The sequence below is a fragment of the Episyrphus balteatus genome, chromosome 1 (genome assembly GCF_945859705.1).
Source record: "Episyrphus balteatus chromosome 1, idEpiBalt1.1, whole genome shotgun sequence".
Classification (NCBI taxonomy): Eukaryota; Metazoa; Arthropoda; class Insecta; order Diptera; family Syrphidae; genus Episyrphus; species Episyrphus balteatus.
In genome coordinates, this window is record NC_079134.1 from 60,736,074 (window position 1) to 60,748,059 (window position 11,986).

Consider the following 11,986-nt stretch of genomic DNA (forward strand, 5'->3'; position numbering starts at 1 on the left):
AGTCAAAATAACAAAAATAGCCGCAAATTTCTTGGATATAATAAATTTGTAAACATTGACAGAAATGTTTAAAAAAGTTTTTTTTTTTTAAAGGATGGAATTAAGATAATATATTCTTAATTTTGAAAAAGAGGCTAAATTGCAGCTTAAAAATTTTGACAAATGACGAAAATCACAAAAAGTGTTCATAAATTCAAAGTAAAATACATGCGCAAATAGTTTTTCTGACATTAATCTGATCGCAAATGACTGCATGTAAACAAAGCAACCATGCAATTATGAAAGCACCCATTATCAAAACAGCATCAGATCAGACCAAATGGCAGCTGGTCTGTCCGGTAAGTTGGTTAATGTGAACCCCCCTATTCATTCAAACGAAATGTCAAAATAAATACATCAAAGCAGAAACACAATCACGCTTTGCGGTCGATTTTACAACTGCCAAAAGTTCAACCATACGAAATCTGTGTAATCTCTCACAATGACGCTTTTTCTACGTACGCTATTTTTGACAAACGTAGGGAAACGTAAGAAAGCGAGCAGTAACTTAGTCGAGAACTTTTCGCATCGAAAAATTGTGAAACAAAAATTCCAACCGTGTCTCTATCTGGAAAAATAGACTGTATCTGTATCTCGATGTGAAAAGCCACCCTCTAGATTTCTTATTCCAGTTCAATAAAGGAAACCAAATGTCAAAAAATTTCTGTTAAAATTTCAAAAATATTAATTTTTAAAACATTTGGTTGTGTTTTAATAAATTAATAGTTAAATAACCATAAAACAGTGATAAAAAAAATGTACCATATTGTAATGTACGATGAGTACATTCGACGAAACGCTATGCGAATCGAGCGCCGGCGTCTTCGTGATGCTCAAGATCCGTTCGAAATTCCGGATGAGCAATTTCGTGCGGTTTATCGGTGCCTTTAAGCTAATCGAAGAAATGAGCCCTCATATGGCAAAAGGGCAGAGAAAAACCTTTGTGCCTATCCCTTTAAGGATTTGCACCGCCCTGCATTTCTTTGCAACGGGTTCATTTCAAAGAGATGTAGGGCAAGATTTTACAGCTGCTCTTAGCCGAACCATGGTATCACGATCAGTAAAAGAGGTGTCCACTGTTCTACAAAATAAATTGATGCCAAAGTGGATCCAGTTTCCAACTGATGAAGAAAACGAAGCCATTAAACTAAGGTAAATATTGCATTTGTTTAAAAACCATACTTAGCACATTTTGTTTTAGGTTTTTGAAGAAACTGGATTTCCAGGAGCCATCGGTGCGGTGGATTGCACCCACATCCGCATCAAAAGGCCGAATGCAGAAATTGAAAGTGCTTACCTCAACCGGAAAAATTATCACTCAAAAAACGTTCAGTTGGTAAGTTTTATTAATGTAATTAAAAAATCAAATACATTTTCCAACGCCTCTGCTTAAAGGTATAACTACATACGCTACTTTTTAAATAGAATTATGTTATATTATCTTGAAACTTGTATATTTATTGTATATTTTATTTTTTTTTTCACGTGCGTCTTTCGAAGTCGGTTTTTGGCTGATACGGCATGATGTATGTACCTACACTCAATGATTTGTTTGTCGCTGAAGTTTAATCGCTAACTCTTGAAAGCCTTTAGAACATTTTATGGAACCTTTTACACTCCATTCAGGAAAAAAGGTATTATTAGGATTAGCAAGGAGTTGATCCCACATTAGCGCTGCTCTATTGGAGGTGGTACATGAGTAGAAATCCAGTACAACAACTACACATCCCTATCTCCTCGAGCAGATCATGTGTTGATTGTATGTAGTACTAGATTTACTCATGAGTAAACTACCACCCCCAATGGAACAGGGATAATACGAGATCAACTCCTTGCTTATCCTAATAATACTTTTTTCCCTGAATGGAGTACCTATAAAAGTTCTAAGGGCGTTAAAGAGTAAGCGATTAAACCAAGGAGTGTAGGTTTCATCATGTGCATGTCGTATCAGCCACAAATCGTCTTCGAAAGACAACGCACGTGGAAAAAATAAAATATATAATAACAATACACAAACATATGTACATATGTGTACATTAAAGGAAACCCAACAGCTTTGGGAACTGGTAAGCAACAATTTTTTAATTTATATCAAAAACCCACTCGAATCACGATTTTTATCATTTAGCAAAAAACAACAATATAGGAATCTCCGGATTGGCACTTTGGCAGTAGCAGCTGCTGCAAGTCGTATTGCAAAAACATTTCTTCATGTCAATCCAAATGATTTCTTTGGCAACTGTTGGGCTTCCTTTAATCCGAAAAACTTCCAATCATTCCTATCAAACAACATTACCACGCAACCAACGAAATTGCATTTACAAAACAAAATAGGTATATTCCTTCCTCTGAAGAAGGCGACGAAATACCATCAACCAACGAAGACCTCTCGATTGTCGAGAAACGTATATTGATAAAATTCCTTACAAATTGCATGGGTTTAGATGGTAAGTGTGAAGAATTCCTTAAATACAAAGAGAAAACATTCCCTGATTATTTGCAGGCAAACAAACTTACCGAAAAGATCATATCCATTGTGTAATGAATTCCATTGCCATGTGCAATGAGAAAACTTCTCTCAATGAAGGAGTTAAAACTTGAAAGGATGAAAAACTACTTGCAGAGTTTGCGCAGATATGTAAATAATTCCTTTCTTTTTGCTATGTTATGATGATGCAATTAGAGGAGCGATTCCCCTTCAACTCTCACATGTAAATTGGATTGATTTTTAATTTGTAGCAAAAACACTAATTGTTTTCTTATAGATTTGATTCACATCAGTGCTAAGGCCGTATCTAATGATCCTGAAGCTGATTACCATTTGCTGTAGTGAATACTTGCCGAGGTCAAAGTTTTTTTTCCAAAATTACTCTTTTGTGCTTATTTTCTTTTTAAACGATGCAAAATATGTCAATAAACAAATATTTAACATCTTTAGCATTCTTAATAGATAAATCATAATCAATTTCGAAGATTGGTCCACATGTCGAAGCACAATCACTTTTATTATGGTTTCAAAGAGGATGCATAGATTTTCTACACAAAACACGACCGTAGTGGAAAATTTCGGAAATTCTTTATGAAACTCCGTTCTTAATGACAATTTGTTTTTAATACCAACTTAGACATCTATACTCGAAACGAGATAAAATTTCTTCTAGCTCGCCTCTAAACATATAAGTAATTCTATTCAAAAAGTAGTATTCCTTTAAGCAGAGGTGTTGGAATTTTAAATAAATTACTTGAATAAAAATAATTTTTACTTTAATCTGTTCTTTTCTAATATATATGCGACTACCAACTGAAAATTCTGGGCGGATTTGCGAGGTTTGGTGGGGCTTCACATGACGCCTACATTTGGGAAGCGTCGAGGATAAATGCATTGCTGAAACAACGTTATGAAAGTAACGGCCGCAACCACGATTCATGGTTGTTAAAGACTTAGTTGTAAAAGACTTCTTAAATCTTAATCTTGTGTATTTCCAGCATCTTAATTGAAGGTGATTCTGGTTACCCTTTGCGTCCATGGATAATGACACCATATCGCTCAGCAACTAGCCGAGATGAAATTTACTACAACAAAATACACGCAAAGGGACGAAATTGCATCGAGCGTTTGAATGGCAATATAAAGTCAGTGTTCCGGTGCCTTCAGCGCACGTTATTCAGATCGCCGCAGGATGCAGGAACGATAATAAATGCTGTTTGTGTTTTGCATAACTTTAGAAGAGGTCACGGAATAAGCGATGACTCTATTTTTGATATTCCTATCAACAAAGAAGAAGATATAAGAGATCCTGAATAGCCAAACCTTTTCCTAAGAGAGGCTGTTAATATACGTGAGAATTAAAAGAAGTATTTCTAGGTTTACATATATCGTTTAACAAAAAAACATATAACCATTTAAATGGATAATTCTGTGGCCTCAATCAATAACGGCTAAAGTCGAAAAAAAAAACAAAATTTGGTTTTACAATAATGCTCCGCATTTTTTAAATTTGCCTCAAAAACAACTCAATCTTTTCTTAACTCGATCTAGATAGTTTTAATCTATCGTTTTCAATAGTTAAAAAATTAAAAAGATGTAGATTTAGCATTGGGTAGCATCATAAGACCTCTCAAAAAATTTTATCTTAGCTCACTTAAGCGGTTATTGGTTGTGGCCACAGAATTAATGTTGTTGTGAAATTTAAAATTATATAAAGGAAAACGAAAAATTCTTACATACATTTTTAATGCATGTTGTATTAAGAGAAAAGAATAAATAAAGTAAGTAATTAAATCATATGATAAAATAAATACTAGGTATACTAAAGTAAATAGGAACGTAAAATATTTTAAATTCTTGAACAATTTAATGTGGTAATTTTTATAGAATTTTTTTGGGCGGTGTTTCTAGAAAGGTCATCCTCTTCATCAAGTCCTTTAAATACAAATATTATAATATAATGAATACAACTATCTTAAAACCCATAAAATATAATTAATTAATACTTACTATTGAACAATATTTGTTGAGAGACAAAAATTTTTTGATTACAAAATTTTGATAGATAGGGAGAGTGGGGCACATTTGAACACTTTTTGCTCTCGAAGCTTGAACGAAATATGTTCAATTTCTTGATCTGTAAAGTTTACTAACATTGATCAGTAACATTGAACTTCGATTTCAAAGAACATTGGGTTAGTTAAACAAATTATTTATATTGAATTTTGATGTTTTAAAAATATAGGCTCATGTTCAAAAGTGCCCCATATATGGATCAGTTTTGAACATGGGTACTTTTGACCAGCAGTATTAGTTTCGTTGTTATGAATAAATAATACTTAACTTTTTATTATTTTTTTAATAAGAACATACAAAAACTCCAAATTGATTGTTATATTATATCCAATTAACCAACAAATAATAAAAACTCAGAAAAAATAACATTAAAATGTATACTATAGTTATCAGTTTATCACATTTATAAGTTCAAAAGAAAAACAAAAACCAAGAAAAATTCATTTAAAATATATCTTAGAAAAATGGTATTCATACCATTTATGCTTCTCAGAGTAAAATAGATTTATTTGCGATCTAAATCGCATTTAGATTTAAATATTAAATCTAAATGTTAACAAAGCGGATGTTCTTCATGTACCAGGAGCATTAATTGGTGTAGGTAGCTTGATTTTAATTTTTATAACGCTTAAGCGGTATATAATCGAGTTCTCATCGATAAAAGTCTAGCAGAACTTGAAGAATTCAGGCATTTTTTTAAATCTTCAATTATGTTGTACATATTCCCATTTTTTCTTTAATTTTGGCCACAAATGCTAGTTTCATTATTTTTTTTTATAAGAACATTGCGATTTATTAAATAAAACACATTCAAGTGTCCTTAAAATGTCTGATACAAACTGCTCGGAGCGGTTTTGAACATGTTCAAAAGTGCTCCACCATACTTGTTCAAAACTGCCCCAACTGTGTGAACGACATAAAATGTTGAATAAATATTTAACATTAATATATTCATTCAAAAATTCACCGTCAATTAGTTTAAAATTCATTAACCATTAACAAAAATTGTATTGCGTTTTAAAATTACGTACCAATTTTTTTTTTAACTCTTACAACTAAAAAACTGAAATAATGTAAAACCACTATAAAAATCACCTTCCACCTATAAATCTGAAAGTCAGCCAAGATAACGATGGAAAGTCATTGACATTTATGGTAATCGTGTTGACGGGTTCAATTCAAATATCGTAATACTTCTAAAAAAGATTGATATGCTAAAATTTTATATGCAGTGTTCAAATGTGCCCCGTGTTCAAAACTGCCCCGATCTCCCCTACACACTATATATGTGCCTATGATTATGAAAGTGGACTAAGTCACTTTTTGCATTGTTTGAAGAAAAACTTACATAATAATTTTCTTATAACGATTTAATTAATTTCTTTTATGAAATCACTAGAGGAGCAATAAAGAAGTCTATTTGCTGCAATTTCGCTTTCAAATAAACTTTACCCCTTAAATAATAATTATTTTTAGGCTAGATTTGATGCCATTTTTAGGAGTGACTTAGTCCACTTTCATAATTAAGGGCACATATTTGAGTTAATTTTCCTATTAAATATTTCGTTATTTTTGTATAAATCAAAATTTTTTTGTCTTTCAACAAATATTGTTCAATTGTAAGTATATGTAAATAAATTATTTGTTATGGGTTTAAAGATAGTTGTATTCACTATATAATATTTGTATTTAAAGGACTTGGTGAAGAGAGTGACCATTCTCGAAACTTCGCGAAAAAAATTTAATGAAAAATATATATTGGTTTTAAATCTTTTATTTAAACATCTGTTCGGAACAAATTAATTAATAAATCAACTTTTTGTAACAAATCATTGTTTTGCTTTTCAATGATTTCTATTTTTTTTTCCATGTTGCGATTTTTGTATGTATTTGTTTGATGTCTTTTACCAATGCACCATGCATCTCCTTTGCTGTTTCAATTCCAGTCTTTAATCGAGCTGATGGTGGTGCTTCGGTGGACTTCGGTTTTAAGGAACTTGGTGGTTAAGAAGTTTTGATACTTTGGCTCAACTTTAGATATGTACTTTTGGTGGTGCCTCCAAGTTACTCTCATCGAGTGTTATATCTTCTAAGAAGTAGAGTTGGGCACTTTAGTTCATTTGAGTGATCGATCACTTTAGTCCAAATCACGCTAATGAACTAGTTCTGAACTAGTTCATTTTAGTTCAATTGATTTTAATCACTCCGGTTTTGTTAGAATTAAAAACAAAATTTGTTTGTACAAACTGTATCCCAATTTATGTAAAATTGACGCATTCTACATAATAAAACAAATACAACCTAAAAATAACAGATTATGTACATTTTTTATTTTCTATAAAAATTCTTAATTTCGTTCATATACTTGTCGAGCTTTCTGATAAAAGTCTAGAAGAAGTACGTTTTGCTTTCATTAAATGGAAATCATAGTAATGCAAGGACCAAGATGCTACTTGTTTTTTGTTCTTGCTCAGAAATAAGAGTAAGGGGTGCTTGAAGAAGAAACGCTGATAATGTCACAAGCGACCTTTTGTTTTACATCTAAATCTTGAGGTAGAGCAGAAGAACTGATTTCGATCAACAAAGAATTGGATGCAATTTCATATGCACTTTAGTTTCTGCACCCCTTCTTTAAACGTCTCTCGGGTTAAAAGGGCGCTGTCGCCGTATAAGACCAAATTTGAAAATTCCCTATACAGATGAGACTTCCTTTCGCCCAAAAAATATATAAAAAAAAATGATAACACTGGTCAACAAAATTTAATTTGTTTTTTTTTGGTGCCGAGACTAAGATATACTTTTCTATAGGTTTTCGGTGTGCTGAACTCGATTCTGAAGTCAAGAAAATCCTATCACCTCCCGTTTTGGAAATATTACCGTTAGAAAATGCAAAAATAAAGGTTTTTTTTTACCACTTTTGATGTCATGCCTTAATTTGACCATAACGGTTTCTATATGAACTATTTTCCTTCTTTCAATAACTGTTTAAATTTTTGCAATATCTTTTTTACTTCCAGAGATATTTTGAAATGAAGTAAGTGAGTTTTTATCAAAAAGGAGATGAAAACGTGATATCTGTTTGATACATTACAATAAGCCAAAAAAACTGACGATATCTCGAACAATAAAATAGATATCGAAAAGATTTAAAAAGATACTTAAAGAAGGAAAATAGTTCTTATAGAAACCGTTATAATTTATATTAAAAAAAAATTTCTTCACATGCATAACCTCAAAAGTAGTTTTTTTACATCTCCTAACACTAATATTTCAAAAACGGTAGCTGATAGGATATTTCTGACTTCAGATTCGAATCCAGCACACCGAAAACCTAAAGAAAAGTATATCTTAGTCTCGGCACCAAAAATCTTGTAGACCTGTGTAATGTAAGGTGAGCGCAAGCTATTTTGTAATGTTATATTACGAATGCTTTAGGTTGCTATTTAGTTTGTTGAAACAAATCTTTTTCGCTTATCGCGAACTAAATTGAACTAAGTAATTGAAATAAGTTCATTAGTCTACCAAGATGAACTAGTTCATTGAACTAGTGCGTTCGCGAACTACAAAAGCCTACTAAGAAGTCATCTTCTAATAACTCGACGGAGAACATAGATTCCTGTAAAAAAAATATTTACTTTTTATTAAATTAAAGTTTTTAAAAACTTACAGCAAGTGGAGCCACGCCTGATTCTTCAGCCGTTGAATCACCGTGCACTGCATGGGTTCCCATCACACCCAAAATTTGCTCCTCAAAACCGTTTAAGTCATTTGGAACATCTTTGATGCTCCCTCCACCTGTTTTATTCAAAAAGCTTCTTTTCATGTTAATTTTTTTTACCGCAGATTTAAGATCTATCCAACACTAAAAAACATGTATGCTAAAAAGCTATTTCATCAATACCTGTGTTTTTTGGCATTGCTATCCGTATCCGCAGTTTAAGTTTACACGTATTACAAAAACAAGACCCAACTACCGATAAGAATAGAAGCTAAGTATAGCTGCGGATTGAATTTTACGAAGTATTTTTGTTTATTTGTTCCTTTATCTTGGTACGTGCAAATAACTTTTTTTTAATATTGACATTTGGAGAATCCTACTGCTTTGCCAAAAAACACAACTAATGACTGCAAGAAGAAAATAACACTACGCCCTGGTTAAACTGGACAAAAAAGCAGACGGGGCTAAACAATTTACATGTTAAATGCGACAACAACTATGACTGCATTTTGCTGTCCCGTTTAGCCCATTGTACAGAAAAATGGTAGTAAAAATCTGTAGTTACCGTTATAATTTGACTTGAAAATCAAACAAATCATGTTTCATTTTTGTAATACATTTTAAAACTTAAAAATAATTTCAATATAAGAAATAAATACTTCAAAGAAGGTCTTTCCCTTTTGCAAATCCAAGTGAAATTTGTAAAATGTTCACTATTAAATAGTGCGAACCGCTTTTATTTTAGTACTGCATGAAAAAATAACATGAGCTAAAATGAAAAGCATGCTATCGGGATATGAAAAAAAGGAATTCGCCAGGTGGCATGGAAAAAAATATTGTAATGTTTTATTCCGGGTTCACAATAAAACTTATTTAATTTCCACTTATATTTCCGTTCAAATAAGAACACACTTTATTTCAACTCAATTTACTTTTATTATTCGCTCAAACAAACACACTTTTAAATCACTTTATTTACTACTAACAATTCGCAACACTTTATTTCACTTTGTACTGTACTCTTTCACTTTCAAGATTAAACTGAGTCCGGTCGATGTCTACGCTGCCCTTTTATACCGGAATTTCGAGATTCGAGAATGTTGAGAATTTCGAGATTCGAGAATGTCTTCGAAGGTTCTCGTCTTTGCTTCTCGAAACTTCCTTTCCAGGAGGGTCGCTTCATACTTCCAGTCTAGTGGGATATTTTGGGATGTGTTCAGAGGGTAGGTAGTTTCTTAATTATTGAAGGTCCGTTGGTCCGTTCACATTTCTACCGGTTGTTACGTGTCAAAATGTCAACTTTGATTTTCTTTCTTTTTTCTCATGGAAGTTGGATTTTTGGCGGCTTTTTGAGACACGTGTTTAACACAGCAATTTTATTGTGAAAAACTAAATAAAAATCATTTAAAACCAAACAAAAACCCCTCAAAAAACTTAAATAATCAAATATTTAAAACAAAAGCAATCTAAATTGCCTGCTATCTTAATTGATTTATTTGTTCAAAAAATGCCACACGGCACAAGCCGGAGAGATGAACAAAACCTCTTCTAACATTAGAAAACGAAAACAGCCCAAAATCACCATCAACAAATCCATCGAGATGGAAGTGGCGCAGCAACTCGTTGTACTCAGCCGCCCGCCAAAGCAACCTTCGCAACAAAACGATGGAAATCCTGGTACCTCCAACAATGGCGCCACAACCCGAGCCCTTCAAATCGAAATCGATGACGACCTCCTGACAAAGGAATGGAAGATGCCGGATAAAAGGCACAAGGCAGCAACACCATCACCCCGCCAAGGCATGGACACTGGCGCTCCATCACAAAACCAATTCGCCCCCCTGCTGGACATAACAATCCACACGCTAAAAAAGAACTCGCACAACCACAACATCACGAGACAATTATCACAATCAGCAGTCAGCAACGTGGAGGAAGATGTCCCAGGACAAAATAATAACACCGATGGAAGCACCAAAGACGGTACCAACAATACTCCAATCAACACCTTAGGAAAGGAAAGCATCCCTAGCGATATACCACATACAAGTAAGTACTGTCCGCCAATTATAATGAAAAATGTAGACACTAGAAAATTATTATTTGATTTCCGAGAAAAGTCGGTAAACTTCGCGTATAGGATAGTGAATCGCGGGAACAGCAGTAGGCTGTACGTCGATAACGCAAAAGTCCATAGGGAGCTTATGGATCTAATGAGAAAGACAGAGAGTGCCCAAGCACACTCCTTCACTTTGAAGGAAGACAGAACCACCAACGTGGTCCTAAGGGGCCTCACCTCAGATTATTTGGAATCCGAGATCTTGGACGAGCTCAAAATGAGAGTCCCTTTCGCGGAAAAGGTTTCTATATTTGAAACACTTCGGTCTAGGCAAAAGAAAATAAACTATAATCTCTTTTTGGTCCGGTTAACACCAGGCACCAGCATGGGGGAACTCCTCAAAATCAAATATTTGTTTAATACCAGGGTTCACTGGGAGAAGCCAAAGGGAAACACGGGCGCCCTACAGTGCAGGCGCTGCCAACAGTTCGGCCATCTCGCAAAGAATTGTGCAAACCAATACAGGTGCGTAAAATGCACCAATAACCACCAGCCCGGCGCCTGCACTGTGGAGAACAAGGGGGAGAGCAAGGCCACTTGCGTCAACTGCGGCTCAGACCACCCAGCTAACTTTAGAGGATGCGAGTCCTACAAAAAATATGACTCCAGAAGAAAACGCCTTCTGCAAGAAGCAAGTGCTAAAAAAGCTGACGCAAGAGGCCTCTCCCTCGCGATCTCCAGGGGTGCCCCTGTGGCACCGGGTATTTCTTATGCCAGCCATTTCAAAGCAACCCAAAATAACACCCCCCGAGTGGAACCCATGTTCCCGAACTACTCCAATAAAAAAACAGGACAATCCACTATTGATCAATTCATGTCACTGTCAAATGACCTTTTTGGCATTGGCATGAACACACTTATTTCGAATATTGAAAAGTTCATGTCTAACCTAAACAATTTCAGCTCCCTCGCGGAAAAAAGAATAGCGTACCTCGACCTGGTCAACCAACTCCTTTTCTGCTCCAAATGATGTGGTTAAAAATTCTACAATTCAACATTACGTCCTTAGTTTCACAAGCGCGGAGAATAGAACTTCAAAAAATTCTCCAAGCTAGCAATTGTTCTTTTGCGTTTATTCAAGAAACTCATTTCTCGAATAGACACAGAATACAAATACAAAACTATCACACTTTAAGAAATGACAACCACCAGGGGGTAGCCCTGCTCATCAAAAATAACATTGAATACGAGCTGGTGGACTATCACTCAACAAATTTTCCTTCGCTTTTCGTCACCATCAAACTGAAAATTGATAATTCACCCAAAACACTTCTACTAGGGTCGGTATACTTCCCCTCGAACACCCCCCCTGCACAATTTACCTCAGAACTCAACGCTATTGAAGCCCTCTCCAACAGATTTGATGGTTCAATTATAGGTGGTGACCTCAATGCTAGGAGTACCAATTGGGGGGACCACACCCATAACCTAAACGGTAAGACGCTTGAATCATGGTTACAAAACTTCAATCCATCCCTAGCCAACTTCACATCGGATACACCCACCTTTCCCAGAGGACCATCTTTTTTGGACCACTTTCTCATAT

The 11,986-nt window shown here is 34.4% G+C and overlaps 1 long non-coding RNA gene across 1 annotated transcript; it reads left to right on the plus strand.

Moving 5' to 3' along the window:
• The first annotated feature begins 1,465 nt into the window (after positions 1–1,465).
• LOC129907053 (uncharacterized) lies at positions 1,466–7,461 on the plus strand. Its single transcript, XR_008770947.1, has 5 exons — positions 1,466–2,105; positions 2,168–2,486; positions 2,543–2,750; positions 2,805–3,468; positions 3,526–7,461. It is a non-coding gene; the product is annotated as an uncharacterized LOC129907053 (long non-coding RNA).
• Positions 7,462–11,986: the final 4,525 nt, after the last annotated feature.